We start from the raw sequence: 8953 nt of genomic DNA, 5'->3' as shown, positions 1-8953 counted from the left end.
GAGTGTTAGTATCCTGCTGCAATTCCTTTTCTCTGCATGGTGTCACCTGCCAGTGGCGTCTGCCTCTGCAAAAGGTAATTGATTCCATTCTCTTTTAGAGCCCTAATTAAAAATGCACTGAATTAAACTTGAATGTATTGGAAACAATTAGCTTCCTCTTTTGTCTCCTCATTTGAGTCGGCAACGCGAGGCAGCCAGGTGTCACGTTCAACAAATCTCCATCAAGTGATTGCTGTGGAAGGAAATGAAGTTTGAAGAACTCCTTTGCTGCTCCCGACGCTTTGGCTCTGACCTTCTTGCGCTCTCAGCTTATCTCCATGGAGATGCTCATTTTGCAGATTGGCTCCATCTTCTGCCAGGGACCGCATCATGTGGAGGCAGAAGGCAGGGATCTAGGTAGGCATGCGAGGCTGTTTCAAAGATTTGATGATGTTCTCTTCCACACAACGGCACTTTAAAATGACCAGTGGCATCTGATTCTCCTTTAGATAGCATGAGGTTTGAACCAGTCTGACCTCACACGGTCAGCCTAGACCCCAAAAGAAGAGACTTTCAGCTTTATTAGAAGCTTCTAGGGCACATCTGTACCTTGCTGGTATATCTGCCTGCCCAGCGGTATAGTGGTCCTCATGACTCAGGACATGTCTACCCTTTGCTTCAGAGAAGCCTAGTAATGTCCAAACTTTTGCAGAACTGGAAGAAAGAGGGTGACGTCCACTCAGCCCTACCACCAAGAGAATAAGGCCTGTTTAAAGGCAGAATCTACCACTAGAGGCACAGTGCCACACTGCTGCTGTGCTTTTGGACACAGGACTGCCTCCACTAGCAGAGCTGATTATGCTACGTAGATTAGAAATAGAGCTAAGGGAGGTGGAAAAGAGGGAAATCTTATAATACGGCTTGGTTCTCTGGCAGTGCCCATCTTTATGAATTATTTAGAGTCCATCAGAATGGCACAAGGATGACTTTCATTCTTTAATTTGAGATAGGAAGACATTTAACTTCTCCGGGCCTCATTCTTTGTGACAAAATGGGAAGAACAGATTGAGGCTAAAGTCATACCAGGTGTCTACTGCTGAGCAAAAGTGAAAATTCATATACTTAAAGGCTTGGATATGTGTGTAAATGCTGGACCAGGCTGTTTCATTTTCTACCTTGAGGTTGTCTATCTGCTAGTGCTCTATAAACATACTGTCAGAGCAGTTCCTTCCCAGACCACTTCTTGTCAAAACACAGAGAGATGCAGAGTCGGGGTAAGTAAGCAGCAGAGGGGCAGAGGCAATGTCTACAACAGCAAACTAAATAAGTGCAGAAACTGTTCTCTGAAATTGAGGTAGCGCTGGACAGCTGATGTCCACAAAGCTTTTCCCCCTCCCTTCGCACAATTCAGCTTTGTCTGTGCTGCTTATTTCCAACCATCCCTGGCCCACGTTATCTGAGGTTAGATATTGTCCAGGAGAGAACTGCTTGGTACAGACCAAAACTGTGCTGCTACTGCCACTGTGCTAATAGCTACCAAGTACAAACATCCATGTGCATGAACAAATAGCCCTAAACCTTTTTAATTTACTGGTTATAGACACACCAAAATAGAGGTCGAGCCTTATCCATTGTCACAAAATAGGTTTAGGCCTGGAGAAGTCTCTGAAAAATGGGAAGCCCTAGATTACACTGTGCTCCCATCACCCACCAAATGCAGCACAGCACAGTTCAGCTGAGAGCTGCAATAGCACAACTCCTGTGAAATCTGGGGGGTGATCTGCACCCTCCGAAGAGCAGGGAGGGATCGGTGGGAGTAAGCCCAGGGCACTCAGTATTAGCACTGGTTGGGAAATTTTCAACAAACCATTTTTCATCAGAAATTGCTGATTCACTGAAACAGACTTTCTGTGAGAAAAAGGTCAATTTCAGCTCATTTTAGCAACTCTAAATATTGCAGCAGCTTTAAGTAACAAAAAAAAAAACAAGAAAAGCCCTGGTTGAAAGTTGTTTTTTTCTTGTTTCAAATTGTAACTTCATTGTAATGAAAAAACAAAAGGAAATCAAAATGAATGGTGGGAAAGTGAAAGGAAACTTTTAAGACTGTTTTGTTTTATGTTTTTTAGATCACTCTCTTAAGGCATGTAACTTACCTCAGGTGCTTAAAAAGAAGGCAAAACTGTGCCTAACTATGTCATTTATTGGGTTTTTGATTTTTTACTTCTAGTACTAGAGGCAGGAAAAGGATGGCAAGATCCCATGGGAAGGGGAAACGGTTCTCTGCCCAGGACCAGCCACCGAGGGTCAGACCATGCTTTTGTAGCCAGGGGCTGTGGTGAATGACAAATTACAACCTCTCCTGACTTTGGAGACAGGAAATAAGAGTCCATTTTCAGGTCAAACTACTTCCACGGGTTACCTGGGACCTGCGCCAGGATGAGCTGGGGAAGTTAGTGGGGCTCAGGGCTGTTATACCAGGCTTCACTTCTGTGTGTCATGAAGCATGCAGGCGGGAGGAAGGAGAAGCTGGTGCCTGAGGCTTTGCCTGAGTTTCCTCTGAATTTGAACGCCGACTCAAGCTGCAGCCAAGGCTCTGCCCAATGTCGGACTGCCTACCAGCCAGATGGCACCTTCCACCTTCATCCGAGCCTCAAGGGTCATGGGGAAGGGAAGTGTCTCTTTTTCTTTCTTTAGCGATTTCACAGCCCTGGCTGCGGATTTACACTGGTGCAAGTTTACAGCCAGACATGCTCTGAGCTCCAGGACTCCAGCATCTCCTTTTCTGTAGGCAAGAGCAAGTCTGAATATTGACATGAGGCCTCCTCCTATATGCAGAAACCTCTGTCCTTTTCCCAGCACCACTTATGCTGGCTTCCACCTCACTTGTGAGCTCACATCACATCCTTAGGGAGCTGAAGCATTGGCTTATCTCCCCATCAGTTCTAGGCAGTTGTTGGTGGCAATAAGGAAATAAGAAATTGTTTTCTTTTCTTTTTTCTGCAGTTGGGTTTTTTTTTTTTCCGAGCAGGATTTGTTGGCGTTTGTTTTTTTAAAGACCTGCTGAAGAAAGTAAATTAAAGATGGAAATATGCTCAGTAAGGCAGGAAACTTCATTTCCCATGCAATATGCCTGTGTCAGCTTTTGGTGGAATTAGGACAATGAGGAGTAAAATTAAAAGCAGAACATGTCCAGATCCTCGGGATATGTAAAGACTTGAACTGTGGAGCAGGGAGGAATGGAGCAAAGTTCCTGTGCCATGGGCCTTGGGGCTTCAGCTCTGAGAGCAGAGGCAGTTTTGCGTCTCTGCATTGCTGTTTCCCCCTCCCTGGCCAGCTGAGTGGAGAACGGCCACTGCATCTCAGCAGGGGAATTGGGTATGTGTGTACGTGTATAAACGTGTGTGTGTGTGAGAGTATGTGCATATTCATAGGGTTTCGATACCCAGCTGAGCTAGAAACATCAGCTTTTCTAGCAAGGAAATGGGCTGTGAGCTGAAGTGGGGCCCGTTCTCAGCCCTTCCCTGGCCACTCACCTCTGTCAGTTCATCTCCAAAACAGGTCTTAATAGCCAGTGGGATTAGTGTACATAAGGATCAGGGAGAAGAGATCTTAGTCAGTACAATCTAAGCTAAAATTTGTTTTAGTTGTGCCAGAAATTGTAAACTTCAATTGCTGCCAGTCAGATATAGTTCCTGTAACTTCTGTTCTTTTTTCCTGATTATTTTTTATAAAAAGATAAATCAATAAATAAAGCTGAGAAAGAGAGCATTCGTCAATCCCTTCTGAAGAAATAATTGTCTCCCTTCATAACTGGCTTTTCATGTCAGGACAAGGGCTGGCAGGGGGACTGCAGCAAGAAGCACAGAAGAGATCCTCCTTATTGGAAATGTGTTGGTGATGGAATTGGTTTAGAGATAAGAGGAAAAGGGATGGTAGGAGCGAGGGTTCGGGAAAGAGGGCAATGACTGTGTAAGAAGCAGAAAGATAATGCACAAAGAGATAGAAAGATGCAGAGAGATAGCTCTGACATTGAAGAAACACTGGCTGGAGAACCAGCAGAGGGGACAAGCCAGCCCTTGTTAAAGGTCTCTTTGCCTCTTTATAGGGGTGATAATTTGGAAGATCAGAGCCTGGCAGCCAAGCCTGTCTGGATGAGAGTGAGAACATGTCTTCCTTCCCCTTTAAAGAGCAGAGGGAGCCACAAAGCAACCATATGGAGTTGCAGCAGAGTTTGCCAACACCACCTGTTTTCTGAAGGCCAGATCCAATAAAGGACATAGTTAGGCACAGTTTTGCCTTCTTTTTAAGCACCTGAGGTGAGTTACAGGCCTTAGAAGGGGGATCTAAAAATCTCACTGCTAAAACAGGAAACCTCTGAGAAATAAGAAGACCATGAATTTCTGATCAAGTTTGTCCAGAGTCCGAAGACCCCTTCTGAGGTTGAGCCCCAGAGCTTTTATCCCAAAGACCCGCACAAGGTTCTCTCCTTTCTTTTTAATATGTTATCACTGAGCTGCTCATGAGACCATCTCCCTGGTGAAAATGTCCTCCCAGGAAAAGGAAGACCTTCACTCTGTGCCCCCTTCCATCCTCGCAAGGGTCCTAGCCACTGGGCAGAAAACAGGATGGAGGTTGCACACAGGAGTTACGGACTCTAATGAGCCCTCACGAGAAGGAGTGAATTCCTGTAAGTCATGCAGGAAAGTGGAGTTGTGGAGTCTGGGCTGTACTTCACATGTCATTTATTCATTTCATGTTAAATAAACACTGAGTTAAAAACTCTATCCTTCCATTGATAAAGAAGAAAGCAGGCCCAACTTCCAACTCCTTTTTCTTGTGGTGCAATACTATTGCCAGTGTCATGAAGAATTTGTGATTATTTCACAGAAGTTGCACTGAAGCGAAGAGGACTGTGCAATCCATTTATCACAAACTACTCCCAATTCCTATTTTAAGTAAGAGAAGAGTCAATTAACAAATGAAAACAGAGTACCAAAACACTCCATCTAGATTGCAACACATCAGTAAAACTCAGTAGTAGCACAGCACTAGCATGGTTTTCCTGGATGTGGCTTTGGAGATCACAGAAAAAAGAAATACAAGCTAGAATTTAAACTTTGAAAAAGAACCATTATCTTTATAATGAGATCTCTCTGTTTCTATAGCTCCATCACCAGTTTCCTAGCTGCATGGATTTGTCTACCCAACATATATGTTGGAAAGAAATATTAGCTTTACAAATGGAGATAATAAAGCTTTGGGGAGAGTAAGAAGATGTTCAAAAGCAAAAACGACATATACTGAAAGCCAAAGCCAGTTAATGAGAATAGATTTTCAAAACGTCACTCACTCCACTTACTGCTAGTAGTTTATACTTCCAAGAATTGGTATCTCTTTTCTTTCCATGAAAAGTCCATTTTCAACTAACCTCCCTTCAATCTACTTCTAACCAAACAATTATCAGTTTTCAAATTAAAGTAATTTAATTTGTTAGTCAAATTACAATCCAGCAAAAAAGGAAGCTGAAAACATGTTTATGACTTATCTTTATTAATACTAATGAGGTTTGAGCAGAAACGATCCCCTGACAAAGCTGTTAAGAATGGAGACAAGATCACAGTCTGTAACATAACTGAAAGGGCATAGTAGAAAAGTCAAACACTCATCTTCTGAGATATGGAGTCAGAGCAAAATCCTAGCGGAATTAAAGAAAAATATAGCAATTGAAAGGCCAATCCTGCAATATTACTGATAATTATTCATCACACTTTTTTTTTTTAAACCAATAGATCTTCAAGACTTTTTAAAAAAGAGGTCAATGTCCAAGACCATTTCTAGGCACAGAGAAATTGTGGAATTGCTCAGGGAAAGGGATTGCTGGATGCAGCCACCGGTGCCCAGGTCCATGCTTGTGCCTGAGTCTGGGGAGCTGGGAGGACGCCGATTCAGGCAGAGCCAGCTGGACCAACAGGACTCCTTGGCTCGGACTGAGCACAGTGCACTTGCGCGGTGTTCGATGGGGCTGGAGGCAGCACAGCTCCACGTGTGCCCCAGCTAACCACCCTGCCGGACCCGGCTCTGAAAGCACCAGCCCTTTCCGGAGCCTCTCAGACATGGGTCTCTGTGAAGGAAGGTCTGTGAGCTCCAATCCCGGCTCGCTGGGTTTGTCATGCACAGCCTGAGCTTCTCAGGAACGGAGACCATGGTGGGAATAGCTGTCACCTGGGGCCTCCAATATAGTGGAATTGTATTTCTGCTGCAGGAGAATGCCCAGCTGTGGGCTCCCTCCCTGCTTCTGCTGTTCCCTCATTATCCTGTGCAAAGCTGAGAGGGCACTTGCATGATGCCACCTATTGAATGATCCAGCATTAAAATCTGCTGATGTGAGCATATTTCTAGGCTCTGAGATGCCACCTACTTAGCTTACCTGTCTGCAGGGAGAAATTTAAACAGCCTGAGGGCTTCCTTCTGTCTGATCCCCCATCCCTTCTCCCACACAGAAACACAAACACACCCTTTGGGCATCTCTCTGCTGCCTAAGTGTAAATTGGGTGAAAAAAAACAGAAAAAAAATCAAAATGGAAATCAAGCAAAAGTATTTTTACTTTCCCTTCAAGTGAATCTCAGTCTCTACAGAGCTCAGAGAGCCTTGGATTGTCCGCCTGACGAAATAACCAGGCGGTTATTGACTTTATAATCAATGGAGTACACCCTATGCGCCACCTCCATGGCATCGTGGGGACAGGCTAGCGAGGAAAGGAAGGCTTACAGTGTAGTGTAAGAGGACTCGTGGACCACAAGGAGGCACCAGAATCAGAAGGAATTTGGGGAGAGGCTGAACTGGGGGCATGGGCACAGGGGGAGGTTTGCAGGTCGGGAGGGCCAGAGGTTAGTTCAGCCAGAACAGCCCCTTCTCGTGTTTCTGTCTCTTTTTTTCTCTTGCTCTCACTGCTGACTTTCACTCTGTCACCCCAGCTCCAGCTCTGCCAGCTATTCAGTAGCTTAATCTTTTTCCAGTCTCAGCTCTTGCCTACTAATGTGTTTCAGGCACAGGAATTTCATTAAAGCTGCACTGATGTCCACAGGCTTTAGTCATGGACTTCATCTGTTAAGTGGGTTTTATTTCAACCAGTACACAAATTACCCTCTGCTCTTGGGTGGGAGAAGGCGGCAGGAAGGGGTTGCAAAGCAAAGAGAGAAGCAAAGAAAAATCCTTTCCATCCGTCCAGGGTTCTCATCAAATAGCTATTCCTGTGCTAATGAAAACAGATGCCCAGAGATAAAATGAACCAACAAAAACCACATTTCACTAATGCTGTGACAGTGCATAACACCACCAGTGACAAGAGAGAGTCAGAAATACTGACTTGTAAATGCAGCTTGTCCAAGCTGCCCTGGGAGACTCCCAGCCTGTTTGCACTCTCTGGCTTCACCCTGCGTGCTGACCTTAATGTTTCATTTAATTGGAGGCATTCGGATACTCAGTTTTCTCGTTTAACTTTGTGGAAGGTTTTAATGTGGGGATTATTTAGCCATTAGCTCAGGCTCTCGGTTTCTTGGATTAAGATTCCAACAAGCTACTTGTCTGATTATCCTCGGTGACATGGATGGACCCGAGCAGCTGAGTTTTGAGCGGGAGCCAAACTTATTTTTCATTTGAGGATATGGCTGTGCTTTTCCATCTTGGCCTTTGTTCAGACATTCTGGCACCAAAAAACAATCTATATATCTATAATTCCCATCAGTAGCCTCATCCTCCTCAAAAAGGAAGCTCAGAAAGGAAGTTTGTGCTGCCTGGATACAGCTAGGAAAAGATTTTAGGTTCCCCTGGTGACAGAAAAACCCTTCCAAACATCTGGTAAGAATCCTAAGTATTCAGGTGCATCTACATTTCACATTATAGTATAGTTGCAAGAAATGTATATGCAGTCTTATTCTTAACTATAGTCATACAAACACCTTTCTTCCCTTTTGCAGAGAGTCAGCCCTGCATCGTTAATTCAAGCGAGGACATTGCTGGATTTCAGTGATCATGTTTCTCTGCTGTGGCACAGCTCTTTTACACTGGGAAGGAATATAAATACTATTATCAGAAACAATAGCTTCACTCCAAATTGAAACACAGAGGCAACTTGGCATGCTGATCTTCAGCAGCAGGTCAGTCAGTCATCCCCCAAAGAAAAAAGACAGGGTCCAGGGATACTAGGAAACCAGAAACTCTGTGATTGTGGCCTCCTTGTGTGGATGCTCCTAATTCTGCTCCTGGAAAAGCCTGTGTTAATAACAGCAGCGGACTAAAGAAAATTTTGAACACTTTTGGAAAGACTCCTTAAAACCTGTATATATTTTTATTATTGCTATTCCTAATTTTACATCTAATCAGGGTTTTGCAAACAATCCCAGGCAAAAATCTCTCTTCCTTCTAGCAGAAGATCTGCTGCAGCATCAGATGTCTTCAGCTGCACAATGACTTTGTCCCAGCAGAGCTCTGTGTATGCACTACGTGGAGGGCCAGAGGTGAAAGGCAGCATCGTATTTGGAGCTAATTGTAACAGCACGCTGCAAGATGAGCATCTGTCGTCTTTTCCTTATCCTGAGCCACTGGTTGATGGATCAGTCAGACCAAAACATTCTCAGAAGGATTTTTTTAAATAAGGGAAAGACTCTTTTATCATAACGCATGTTTCTTCTCTTTTTTGGTTGGTTGCTTTGGGGTCCAAGAGGGGAAGCAGAGGGTGCAGAATGAAACACTGAAGTGGATCATTTTGATTTCTCATTTCAAGATAGATTTCCATTTCCAAGATTTGATTTACTATTTTAATTAAAAAGTAAAAATAAAGCAAATATGTCAACATTATCAAAGTAGAATTTTATAGTCAATCTGAAGTAATTCCTTTTCCCCTAAAAAACTTCCATTTAGATGGGAAATTTGTAAAACTGAAACAAGTCCTGTAGCTTTGTAACAGAAACAAAA

Source organism: Apteryx mantelli, chromosome 21 (genome assembly GCF_036417845.1).
Source record: "Apteryx mantelli isolate bAptMan1 chromosome 21, bAptMan1.hap1, whole genome shotgun sequence".
In the NCBI taxonomy this organism is placed as follows: Eukaryota; Metazoa; Chordata; class Aves; order Apterygiformes; family Apterygidae; genus Apteryx; species Apteryx mantelli.
Note: the sequence above shows the minus strand (reverse complement) of the source record.